Source organism: Vidua macroura, chromosome 1, assembly GCF_024509145.1.
Source record: "Vidua macroura isolate BioBank_ID:100142 chromosome 1, ASM2450914v1, whole genome shotgun sequence".
NCBI lineage: Eukaryota > Metazoa > Chordata > Aves > Passeriformes > Viduidae > Vidua > Vidua macroura.
Genome location: NC_071571.1, coordinates 70,944,722 through 70,957,991, shown reverse-complemented (window position 1 = coordinate 70,957,991; position 13,270 = coordinate 70,944,722). Strand labels below are relative to the sequence as shown.

At 37.2% G+C, this 13,270-nt stretch overlaps 1 protein-coding gene across 3 annotated transcripts in view; it reads left to right on the top strand.

Moving 5' to 3' along the window:
* GMDS (GDP-mannose 4,6-dehydratase) overlaps nt 1-13,270 on the top strand; it is a 409,257-nt gene that overhangs the window by 255,446 nt on the left and 140,541 nt on the right. The window lies entirely within an intron of this gene.

Genomic DNA, 13,270 nt, shown 5'->3' with positions numbered 1-13,270 from the left:
GGCCTCTCTTGTAGGAGCACTAATTATTTAAAAAAATGGAAGGGATTTATCATTGCTAGATAGGATAAGCAGTTTGCAGACATGATTAATTTTAGAAATATTTTAAAGTGCTAAGTATTCATGATATAACCACTGAAATACTAACACTGCAAGCTCTCTCTAGGGGCATTTTTTGCAGTTTTTTATGGTTTTCCCCTCTAGGAAGGAAACAAAAATAATTTAGTCAGTTTCACTTTTGTTTCTAGACTGATTCTAATCAAGGTCATCCTTGTTTTTTTATGGCTGGGCAGCACATTACTGCATTTGCACCTTAACATTAAAGTATTTCCTCAGTAAAACTGAAAATCCTTCTTATCGGTGTTTAACATCTGTGATTATTTGTCATATAGTTTTAAAAATTACTTCTATGGTTCTGTGGAAAAATTTGGTTTATGAATGTAATCATCAACACAGTTATTGATAAAATGTCTGTCATCAAGATGTTCCCAGTGGTTGTTGCCTAAACAGCAAAAAGAAAGAAGCATAATAATAGCAGTTTATTTATGCATTCCTGGCATTTTTAAATTTAGACTTATTTTTTTAAATTTTAATGGAAGATACAGGATGGTAGCAGTGCCAAAGTGTTGTTATCATGAGAATATCCCAAAAGCATAACTGTGATGGAGTTTTTGTGTTACAGCATTCTTCAACAATCCTTTCCTTTAGAGCTCCCAAGAAAAATAGGATTGCTGCCTAAAAACGTGTCTCTAAAATGCACCACTTGAAATGCTTCTTCTCTTTTTATTAATAAAAAAAAAAATAGGCACAAATACATGTTCTTTGTGGAAAACTAAATTATGTAAGAAAATAAATGCTACTTAAGAGGAAATGTAACACATGAAGTATAAAGAGTTTTGCTTCCTGTATTTTGATTTTTAACCTTTCCCAAACTTTCTCTATTGTAAAGTTAAAACAAAGTCTTATCAGTGAGTGCCATATAGCAGCAGCTGGATAGCATTAGAGCCCTCTATACAAGCTATTCTTCTTCATTACCTTTTTCATGACAGCTCTTACTTTGTACACAAAATGTTACTTTGTGTTAGAGATTTATATAATTTTAGTGTCTTCCATTCTGAATTAAAGCATGACTGTGGTGAAAATGACCAGGTTTACATTAGAAATTTATGGGATAAAAAGCCATGAAATTTAAAATGTTCAGTGCAAAACCATGCGTTTATACAAGGACTTTAATAATTCGCCTTTCCCTGGCCCCACCTTGAATCATCCCTTCTCCCTTCATTTCATGTCAGTGAAAGAAGATAATTACTTTGGTTGGTTCAGGGAGAGTGTTTGATGGCAAATTTGTTTCTAGTTTTTGTGTATTAAAGTTAAATAATCTGTTGTGTGCATTTCTATTAAAGCAAAAATTGCACACAGTCTTGTTCATTACCTGATAAACTGATGTGATTCATCTTTAACTTCTAATGTTTATTTAAAATGTCTCTAATTTATTTAAATAGTAATTTAAATTTGGAGCCAGCAGAGTAATCTGCTGCTAGAACAGCATTCAGGTCTGGAGGTATTAAATTGCACCTCAGACTTTTCCTCTAACAGTGCCATGAGGAGCATGGGAATGCTGGAGAAGTGTTACCCTCATTCCCTGGGATGAGAAGGCATTGGTTTTTATTACAGTTTCATATTACTAGATGAGTTCAAGATTTTTCTGATAAAATATGTTATCACAGATAAAAATATTGGTTTGTTTCAATCAAACATTTGCAGGAACATGCAAATTCTGGGGGCAGTCAGAAAAACAGGTTCAAGTCTTCATTACCTCTGCCAGTGCTGGTTTTTATAGACTAATGATCCACATATTAAATCTCACATTACAACAGTACATTTTACCATATTACTGAACATTCTAAAATGGGTACTTACTGGTCTGTTCACAGATTTATTCTATGGGAATAATTTTGTAGGCAATTACTTGAACCTGGCCTCCCACATGCCACTTGAAACATCTGGTTCATGGGCTGTAGAGCTGCATGCTCTTTAGTCCAAAAGTTGGAAAATATTTATGCAAAGGTGTCATAACTCCAACAAAAAATGTGAGTGGGTACAACCTGAGAATAATCCCTACGGTGTTTAAAGAACACATCTGAAGGGCTAGGCTTCAAATCCCTGATGTGTTTTCAGTGAACTAGGGATTTAAGAGATGGGTACAGACTCTTTATGTGTTGAACACCAGGTGGTTCTGGGATAAATCTGTCCAGGGGATGCTGTTTTGGTTTGCCTTCCCTCTCTCAGCTTCAAAAGGCTTGTGTTCATACAGATGTAATGTGAAAAAGTTTTAGCATTGCAGAAAGGTTATTAGTAAAAAGACACTGATTTCTCTCCCAGATCTGCCAGTTAGCCTTACAGCTCTTTTGAGTGTGTTTAACCATTGTCTAATTTTAAACATGCTCTAAGCAAGACCTGTTTGCAGCATGTATTGATGCTGCTGTTAGTCAAAGAGGCCAAGAACAGTAGTGGTGTCTTAAGGGGATAACCTTCCCTGGAAATTAACTTCTTTATACTCTCCTCTGTTTCCATGCAAGTATTTGTGTTTGCTGATTAGGGGACCAGACCAGAGGAAGCCTGTGGTTGGTGTTTCTCGTTTGAATATGCATTTTGGCTAGTTTCCTAAGGAATCAAGTCTTTGGCAATCACACTCTTTTTTTTTTTCTGTGCCTTCCTTCTCCCTGGAGGCTTTTGATCTTGCTAGACAATTTCAAATGAGAATCTCACAGATAATTAATTTTCTTCAAGTCTGAAAATCAGTGGCCAGGGAAGGAAGAGGAACTGAAATTATTGCGCCCACTGAGGGGCTGCTGTCCCTTCTGTATAACAGGAATTGCCTGGTCAGATGGCACACACCTATGCTCTCCCTTGGCTCTAGCAGAGCCCTTCCTTGCCTGGAAAGGCAATTATAATGGCTGGACAGCCACTATAATGAATGTGAGAAGAACAGGACCTTTTGGATGAGGGCGGAATCAAACAGCTGAGATGGTGAAGGACATTAAAAATTACAAATCTGTGAGAAGACAGGCATCATTAATTCTGTTGCTCACAGGAAATATTGTTGCAAGGGTGGACTTCATATTAGTGAATTGTGGAGACCAGCATGTCTTCTTCATTCTTCATGGAAATACTCATGTCAGCTGTGAGACTATCACACCTTTCAAGTCTATGACTACCTAGCCCATACCTGCCACTTGCCTAGTAATTTCTGACTGTAACCTTACACAGGAATGTGGACAATAGCAGGCAGAGCAGTTGCATTTCTTGTCACTACATTCTCTCAAGGGTAGAAAAAAAAAAAGTTTTTTTAAAAGACTTTTCCTAGAGCTTTGTATTTCTGTGCATCTGCTTTCTAGAATACACCTGTACTTTTTAGTTCTGGTTGTTATGTCATATTACTTGCATCATCTCAGTTGCATCATTAGTTGCATTATCTAGTTTAGGCAGAATGACTGACAGCTGTCTATGTCTGCCTATGCTGGCACTTGTTAATTCAGAGAGCCAGGCCCTCCAGCACTGTGCACCTGCAAACAATAAACTGTCACCATCACAGTGTAATTTTATTTTTTAGCATGTTTTAAAATATGTAATAGTATTTGTATGGCTCATAAAATTAAAGTACATAATACTGTCATCATGCAGGGGTCAAATGATCAGTATTGTGTTAGCTTTGCCTTTTTTACACACTACCATTTTTACATTATTCATTTGAAAACTTTCTTCAACAGATGTAGCTTGTGTTATGGTCTGATGGCTGCCAAACACCAGCTGCAGACTTCTTGAGGCCAAGAACCTCTTCTGAAACTCTTTGTCATTTTGAGTTCAGATGTATATTTGAGGACAGTTCTCCAGCCTTTAAAGGTCTTCAGGGACAAAATCCATAAAGTTAGTAAAGGATAATCACACCCAAAGAGAGACTTTGAAGTCTGAAAGTGTTTCAGTGCAATTCTGTCCCTGTCCTATTTTTAAAAGAATTAAGTAATTTTAGAATTGCTTGTTCCCTTCCGTCAGGATGTCAATCCTGTGATCCATACCACTTCTGTCTCTGTTTGGATTGTCTCCATTTTGTTAAAATTCCTGTCTCAATCTTTCCTTGCACTCCATTCCTCGTTGCTTTTCAAGGGTACTTAATCCCCTGTTTAGAAGTGGGATGAAAACTCTCTCAGCTGTGTCTGGGTCTTTTTAGTTGCTGGGAACAGGTTTTGGACTTTAAGACAGTCCTAAATCACCCAAAGCAGCTTTTTCTTTCTATGGGCGTTTAGCTGGGACCCATAAATATTTACTCATCAGCCAGTTTTCTTTTGTTTGTCCTGCCATCTCTTCTTGGTCCTGGCAACCCAGCAAGTGACAGCTTGAAAAGTTAGGAATGTTAAAAAAAGCTAAGTGGAAACAGGAAGGAAACAGAAGGAGCCAAGAGAGAGTTTGTTTTCTGCTGGGAGGTAGGAGCAAGACTTACTGCAGTCAAAGTTATTTGGCTTCCAGAACATTCTTCTGGAAACCTGCTTGAACGAAGACAGCAGAATGACAGACATAAGTGGCAGTGCTTCCCTACCCAGAGGGAAAATACAAAGAGATGAACTAAAATAGTCAGCAAAAGCTTTGTGTGCAAGTCAGTTTGTATACATGCTAAAGCAACATCAGACCAGGGATGTATCAGGTTAAGACTCCAGCTGGTCTACAGATGGAGTGAGAAGGATTAGAGAATTGTCCCATTATAGAGAATTGCAAGAAAATCTTGAGAGTAGCTAGTATGAAAATGCTGAACTTTCAACAGTGTATTAACTATTAATAGGAACTGCCATGCTGGCTCAAACCAGAATTTCATCTTGCTAAACATACCCTGTCACTGTCAGAGGCCAGTAATGAAAGCTTGGGAAAAGAGCATAGAAACAGGACAAGCCTAGAAGTGATCCTTCAGAATGTCCACAATGAGTAAGGTGTGCAGTGTCTGTGAATTTTTCAGAGGCTTTGTTTCAGCACTTACGTATGGAATTATATTTCTAAATCTCTGTGAGAAAAAAAATTGACATAATTGTTTGTAGCCAAGACCTTGGAAGATATTTAAGTAGGGAAAACAGATGTAGGAGCATCTCATGTAAAAGAAGATACTCTTTTTGTCTGAGTGATATGTCATTAAAGCCAATACCAGATAATAGACATATCTTGAAGAACATTGCACACATACAAGAAATGTTGAATATGAACTGCTGTTTTTTTTTTTTTTTGGGGGGGGGGAGTTATTTTTGAGTTTTTGTTGGTTTTGTTGTTGCTGTTTTAATTGTATGAGCATTCTAGAGCACCCTAAGTTATTCTGAAGCTCGATGAAGCACAGAATGGAATGATTCAGTTCAACCCCTCACTAGTTCTAAAACCACTATACTCTCATCAATGAAACATTCCAGCTTATACTAAAGTCAAAGTGGTGTCTCAGCACATTTTAGCTTTGGGATTTTAACTGGGAGCTAGGTCTGGCTTCATGCTAAATTTTTGTTAGATTTGGACTAGACAGAATTGTTTGACATTGGAATTGCTTGGACAGCAGAAGTAAGAAATAGTCCTGAATTTGTTGGTGGAAAAGGGAACATGTTCAGGTCACAAAAAAAACTTTTTTCCTTCTCTGGTTCTCCTTTTTTTCTGGGAAAATTTAGTGCTCTAATTGTGTAATTTGTCATTTTGTGATGATTTCTTATGATTTTTAGCTGTCATTAAATGACTGAAATGCTGAATGAGTAGAATGTTTATGTGAAATATTAATGTTATTATTGGCTCATCAGGTCTTGTCAGGCAGATGTATTTCTGCCTTTACCCATTACATTTTGAGTAATCCTATTGGAAGTCTTACAAATATTAGAACCTTAAAAAAAAAGCCAATTACCATATATTTGTAAAGAGCTAGTATACCACACACTTTATTGTTTATAAAATCTAAATAATTTCTCTTTTTCAGAACTGTGTATTTACCAAGGGTTCAGTTACTGGCTTTTTTTTTCCAGGAGACACGAAGGAAATGCTACTATGTTTGCTTGATTCCATCTTGTTTGTTACTTCCTTAATAATTAAAAGGTGTTTATTCATGGGTAGCAGTTTGCAGCATACTTTTCCTGTTGATGCCTTTTGGATTCGTTCTTAAAGAGTACAGATCAACAAAAATGCATGTGAGTAATTTTCATAAAGCAGGTGTGTCAGGAGCATAGTTTGAGCTTTCATTTCAAGAAATTTACAGTTTAATTACAACACACTGAACTCTTGCAGTTGTTGGTTGGTATTTTTTTTCCTGAGAAAAGACAAAAAGGCTTTGTAATCTTGAGCTGCTGCATTCAGGATTTAGATGTCACCTTGTAAAAGTTTTTATTGCAGCCTCCTCCTCCACTTGTGCCATGAAACAGTGAATCACTCCTTCATGTCTCTAAGTACAACTGCAGCTCTCATGTTTTATCCTGACACCTCCTAGATGAGCTTTCCATACCAGGGAAAGGGAGGACATTTGATGCTTCTAATATTATTCTGACACCTCCCCTTCTCCGAGGAGTCAACCTTGCTAGCTGCCTTGGCTGTGAATCCCAGCATGAGACCACATTCAGGGTGATTAATGTGTGCAGGGGCTCAAATCACCCCTGGGCTTCTTCCAGGGCATTCATTCTCAGGGCATAACGTTTCATGTGTTCAGCTGTAGGATGACCTGGGCAGAGGCCCAGTGGTGCCGATAATTTTCCATGCTTTGTACGAGTATCCAGAGGAACTGGTCCAAAGCAACTGACAGTGGCCTCCCTGGCTGCTGCTAATGATCTTCAGTAGCTGAAGACTTCCTTCCTTGTGTGGCCCTCACACCTTACTGTGTAAATAGGTAATCTGTAATTGTGGCTGTGGAGACAGAAAATGTTAGCTCTTCTTCATTAGAAGATAATAGCCTCTCTCCTCCTCTGTTGTTTTTTTTTTTTTTTTTTGGGAGGGGGTAGGGGGACAGCTTTGGAGGGCTTTATTTTTGGAGAGGTGGGAGCTGGGGGGCACATAATATTTTTCTGGAATGTTTTTTTCTCAAAAAGCTCATCAAATTTTGCTATTGAAGGAGTTGTTTAGCAGGTTTTACATTAGCTTTCCCTTTGGTGCTCCATTGTGTTTTACTTTGGCTAAATGCAAAAAATCTAATTTAGAAATCTTTTTTTTTTTCTCCTTCCTTTTAGTATTTATATGTGAGAGCCAATACTGTAGTTAAAAAGTTTTTCTTTTAATAACCTGTCTGTTTTAAGAAAAAGTACTGAATTTCATTTGAACAAGAACATTTCTGTAATTACATAATAGTCAGCCTGAATAATGTGAACACAATTGTGCCCATAGGATGAGGACATGACTGAGGGAGATTTCCCTTGTTACTTTGCACGTGGCTGTTTCAAATTACCTTAATAACAGGGCAATGCACACAGAGAGAAAAGCACAATGAGGAGATATCCTATCCAAAGCAAATAATGGCTGCGTATTCCTCAGTAGCTGAAAAAGAGGCAAATGTATAATGACATGAAGGAGAAAGCATAAGGGAATGTCTTGTAACGTAAAATACTAACTTAAGCTTAGATAAAGTCTGCATGTAGAGATAAGCTTTTCTGAGGCAAGCTAGTATAGTTGGAAGGAGCAGCAAAGGTATTGGTCTAGTTTCAAGGTTTCTTCTTACTTCCCTGTTCTGTAGGTACAGAAAAGGTGATTGCAAATAGTAATTGAGCCTTGAAACTCCAAATATGCTGTTTGTGGCATCTAGAAGAAAATCTGGTCCTGAAAATCTCCATAAAAATCATGATTAGTCTTGGAAGCTCATTGGTATAGCATGCTTCTCCAGGCAGATGAACCATAGATCACCTGCATTGTGCTGAGGGATGTGGTGCCCCCTCCAAGCAACCAGGGAGCATTTTGAGTGCTCACAGCTGTCTCTGGTACCTGTGCCAGAGTGTGATTTTAATCCCTGAAAGAACCCAGTAAAGGTCTTGAGATTACCTGAAGTGATGAGACCAATGGAAGAAAAAGGTAAATCCCTTGATTTCCTTACCCTAATTGCAGGTAGGCAGATGAACTAAGACTGTGTTGGAAAATGGGATGTACGTTGTTCGTGTACACACAAACTCATTCCCAAATATGAAAGAGTGCATTTGATTTCCCATTTTCCATCAGTGCTATATCCTGTTTTAATTTTGATAAAGATGTGCTCTTCCTAAGAGCAGCTCTAAAGATCACTGATGTTACACATAATATATATTTTTTAGATTTTTTTTTTCTACCATGCCCAGGCATAGAAATGACAGTTCTCTCTTGCTTGAACTGTATCTTGAAAGGGGAAATTGGAAGATGTTGTTCTGTTTCTGGATGGACATTTGCATGTAGCTGAACTCTCTGTAGCGCAGAATTCCTCAGGCTCTCTTAACTTTCGTAGGCTTACTTTCAGCAAAACCAGGGACATGGTGAACATTCCCAGGAAAGCAAAAATCTGACTGCATTTCTGTTCCCCTAGGAAAAGCACCCCACAGCTACAATTTGTGGCTCAGTGAGCCCATGGGAAAACTCTGCAGGAAGATGTTTCATGTAGAGCCAGATGCTTCAAGCCCTTAAGCAAGTGGCCTTTGATTTTAATAGAAGTGTTATGATTTTACACAATCAGCTCTGGAGAGCATAACTTGTATCTAAGAAATAGGAGAGGTGCCATAAAATGCTCACCACAGAAAGATTAGCACAGATTTAGCAGAATTGCAATATCAGATGTAGAATCCTTAGAAAAACTTTTCTCAGTCCAGTTTATTGAAGTAAATTTGAAACTTCAGTATGTGTTTTGGGGTTTTTTAAAGTTCTCTTTTCAAGGATGGTGAAGCTAACATAGATAGTGTATCACATCCATGCACTAGACTTGGATATCCATAAATTAGAGTAAAAATTAAAAAATTAGGGAAACAGAGCATATGCGGTAGGAAAAACCAGAAAAAATAAATGTTAACTTCTTACCTATTAATCTTCCTCTATCTTTAAAAGACTGCCTGCAAATTTTGAAGGTCTATAGGAAAGTTTATATACATTTTAGTGAGTGTGTGAGGACAAGTCCGTACTTGGACCAACTGAGGTATGCCAATGTGTGCAGCTAATGCAAAAACAAACACAAAGACTTGTTAATGAGCATATAGTATTTAAAAAGACCTCTCTTCTCGTCATGTAACTTCTGTTTGGTCCTGGTTTTTTAGAGGTGTTTAAATAATATTCACTAAATTCAAGGTAGCCTGTTGAACACTGACCATATGTTAGACTAGCTTTTTCTTTGTTTTGCCATTTTTGTGCTAAGTTAGCAAATGAGTTCTTAAATTACTGCTTATTCAGAAATAGACACATGATTTCACATTGCCTTATGAGAATCAAACAATTTTTATGTGTTAAAAGATTAGTTAGTCTTTAGTAAAAGACTGTGGCCATTAATACTGATGTATTTCAAGCCAGTTTAAAGAGCAATTGCTTTAATAGGGCATATTCAAGAGAATAAAGTTTGCCTTGTAAACCACAGAAATTCCAACCAATAAATAAGTATTTGCAGTAGCTGTTTACTGTTACACTTTGTGTATTGATGCATTGAACTTAGAAATATTTACACATGTAAAGTAGTTCCCACTCAAGTTCTTATTCATACTTATCAAACTGCTCAGGTGACATTACTTACAGGATCAGGGCCTTTGCTGATTTCTTTTTAAAAGAAATTTAAAAGAACCCCAGGCTCTTTTTATTCCATTGTGTGTTCTCATTCTTTCATCTTTGTCTTTCTAATGCTCTAAAATGAACATTTCTATTGTCTACATTTTAGGAACCTCACTTTGTGTGTGTAACAAAAATTTGTGTGTATTATTTATCCTTGATTTTTTTTAACTTTCTGGAGAAGGGGGATCCTTTTCACAAACTCAGTGTGCTATTCTGGATCCAGTAAAAATTGAACCAAATGATCTATGAAAAGTACAGTTTTGGTGCAATTTTTAAAACATTTTTCTACCTTTAAGTAATTTAAATATTTTTAATTAAAGGCCTTCATAAACAGGTACAGTGTTAGCAGTGTATAATTTAAGAAATATTTCCAGATTAAAAAAATGGAAAAAGTTTATTTAAAAGTTTCCTTTAATTAAGTACTCTAAGTATAAATTAATTGTTGTGTTTCATATGAAAATAGAGTACTGTGTCCAGTTCTGGGTTCCTCGGTACAAGAAAGACAAGGAACTACTGGAGAGGGTCCATCAGAGGCCACAAAGATGATGAGGAGCCTGGAGCATCTCCATGAGGAGAGACTCAGGGAGCTGAACCTGTTTAGTCTGGAGAAGGAAAGACTGGGAGGGAATCTCATCAATACATATAAATATCTCAAGGGCAGGTGCCAAGAGGATGGTGCCAAACTCATGGTATCCAGCAACAGGATGAGAAGCAATGGCCAAAAATAAAACCACAAGAAATTCCACCTCAACATCAGGAAGAATTTCTTTATGTTGAGGATGGCAGAGCACTGGAACAGGTTGCTCAGGGAGGTTGTGGAATCTCCCTCTCTGGAGACACTCAAAACCCACCTGATGTGTTCCTGTGTCACCCTGCTCTAGGTGACGCTGCCTTGGCAGGGGGGCTGAACTGCATGATCTCCAGAAGTTCCTTTTAACCCTAGCAATTCTGTGATGCTGTGACATAAAAATGTTCCTGTATATATGACTGTAGTACAGCAGATACAAATGATGTGTAGATCAAAGTGCATGTAACTAAAAGACAAAGCACTAAAACATCTCCAGGAACATGTGCAATTTTATCATTGTCAGAACTGTAAAAGCTTTTTTCCTCAATTCTGTTAGTAGCTAAAATTATTCTGTTTATTTTAGTTTCATTAGCCAAAACTTTTTCCTTGCATCTGTCTTACTACTGTAGGGATTTTGAGTGCCTTATTGAATTTTAAACTCTTGTGGTGAATGAAATACAGAATCAGACTGTTCAGTTCTGTAGAAGCTAATGACTGCTGCTGTTATTGCATCAATTAAAAAGAACAAGTAAGAAAGAAGTAGTTTTTGGAACCGTCTGCTTTATGGTAGTTCACACAACTGAACAGAAATCTGAGAACAAGTCCTGAAAGAAAACAAAGAGCTTTACAGTATTTTTTTTCTTTTCCTTTTCAGGAAAGCACACAGAAGCTAATTTTAGCTTCTTGATCAAATTGACCCAGTCTTTAACCCTGGCAAACGTTACCACAACACACTTCCAATAGACAATAGTTTGCATACCAGTATCACACTGGAAACAGATGTGCGTGCAGGACTGGCTTTTTCTGGGACACTCTATGAATATTCCACCAGAGTAAAAGTCTGAAAGTGCTTTCTTCCTAACTGGATTATAAACTGGGTCTTCTTTCAGACTCAGACTGGGATCTCTTCAGAGTCACTTGCACTCTTTAAAAACTTATTATGTCACAGCTATGTTTTGAACAGGCTTTCAAAATATTATTCACTTTGAGAAAAGTTTCTTGGCATGAAGCCTGATTATTTTCTTGGGGGGAAAAAATTGTTAACAGCTGAGCTATTCATGGGTGATGGTTGTGTAGTTTGTGTATCAAAATGTTTGGAATGTGAACAATTACCTCTTTTAGTTTCTCACAAAGTCTCTTAGAGTCTATAAAGTCAGATTTTTTTTTTGTTTTTTTTTTCAAAAATATGTTGATCTTTTCCTGCTACATCTGTTCCATATTCACCCTTCTCTCCTGCCTGCTGCCCCATCCATTTTCCTGGTTTGATCATCAAGTTTTCCCTACTACTATGGCTGTTATTGAGGTCATCACCATCATCTCTGATCCACTACATTATGACTACTTGTAGCGTTTGGCTCTAGCAGGGACAGCGCAATATTAGTGGTCCCTGGAACATGCATTTTTGAAAAATAGCGCTGTACTTTGAAAGGCCCTTCTCATTCAGATTTTTTATTTTTCTGTAAATTGCAGAATCTTTTATTTTCAAAGTATTCAGTCTGGATTTTTCCTGCATAACCTGCATAGTCTCTCAAATTTCAGAGATAGAAAGCTAAGAGCTTTATTTTATTTTTTTTTTTCAGAAGGTAGAGGAATAAATTACTTTGAAGAATGATAAGATAACACATGCTATCTCATTTTGCATTATATCTGATGGGCCACATCCTGAACATGCAGATAACTTTGTTTAGATCACTATTCTAGTCAGTCAGCCTAATTTATTATTTGTTTCACAGTAGTATTGGGAGCCTATTCCTGGAACAGAATACCATTACTTGCACTGTTAAACTAAGTACAAAAGGACAAAACACTCAAGAAAGTTTTCAAGCACAGAATAGAGAAAAAGTAGATGCAGACAAATAAGAAATTAAGGAGACAAGAACAGAGTTGCAGCTTCGGGACAATCAAAAGTATTTGTAACATGTCTGCAAAGAAGGGATTTTCCTAGATGGTCACAAAATGCTCTCTTTGTTCACTGTGATCAAAGTGGGAAAAAAAGGAAAGTTTTTGTGCACTTTGATCTGAGCATACTTTCTTTTCCCATTCTTTGTTGGTAAAATGGAAACCAAGAGTCTTGCATTTTTATTTGTGCTAACCTGGTTCACGTCTCTGCCTCTGCTCAAGCATATAATTTAAATTTTTAAGTCCAGGTACTTTTTCTTTCTGGCACTGTTGCATTTTGTGTAGAACAGTTACATGCTAGCATATGTGCATGAAGTATTTTTTTTTTTTCAAAGCCACTATTATCTACTACAGTTGTTATTGACCTGTATGACTGCACGATAGCACCACGCCTGGTCTCTGGGGCATAAAGGGAGGCTCTTAATTCCACCTTAAGTTTTGTTAATATCAACAGAATAGCAGAAAATATGTTTCAAGTTTCGCTATTCATTCAATACAGATTGCAAGCAGGTTTTGAGGAGTTAAAACTCCACGTAGGTGTTATGCAAGGGATATTTGCTAGAAGAAACTGATAAAGCTCTAGCTTGGGTGTTGATGGTGCAACTCCTAACCAATAAAGCTGCACAGGTTACAATACCTGGATTGGAAGTAGTTGGAGCAGTACCAGGTTATTATAGCTATTTAAATATACTTTGCAATGTGAACACTTACTAGGACTAATTCTAAGGCTTTCAAAGCCTGGATTTTGGAGAACCCGTTAATCAGTTGATACTGTGTCCTGATGCTGACTCTCGTATGTTAATTTTGTCTGCTAGTCACTATGAAGTCGTC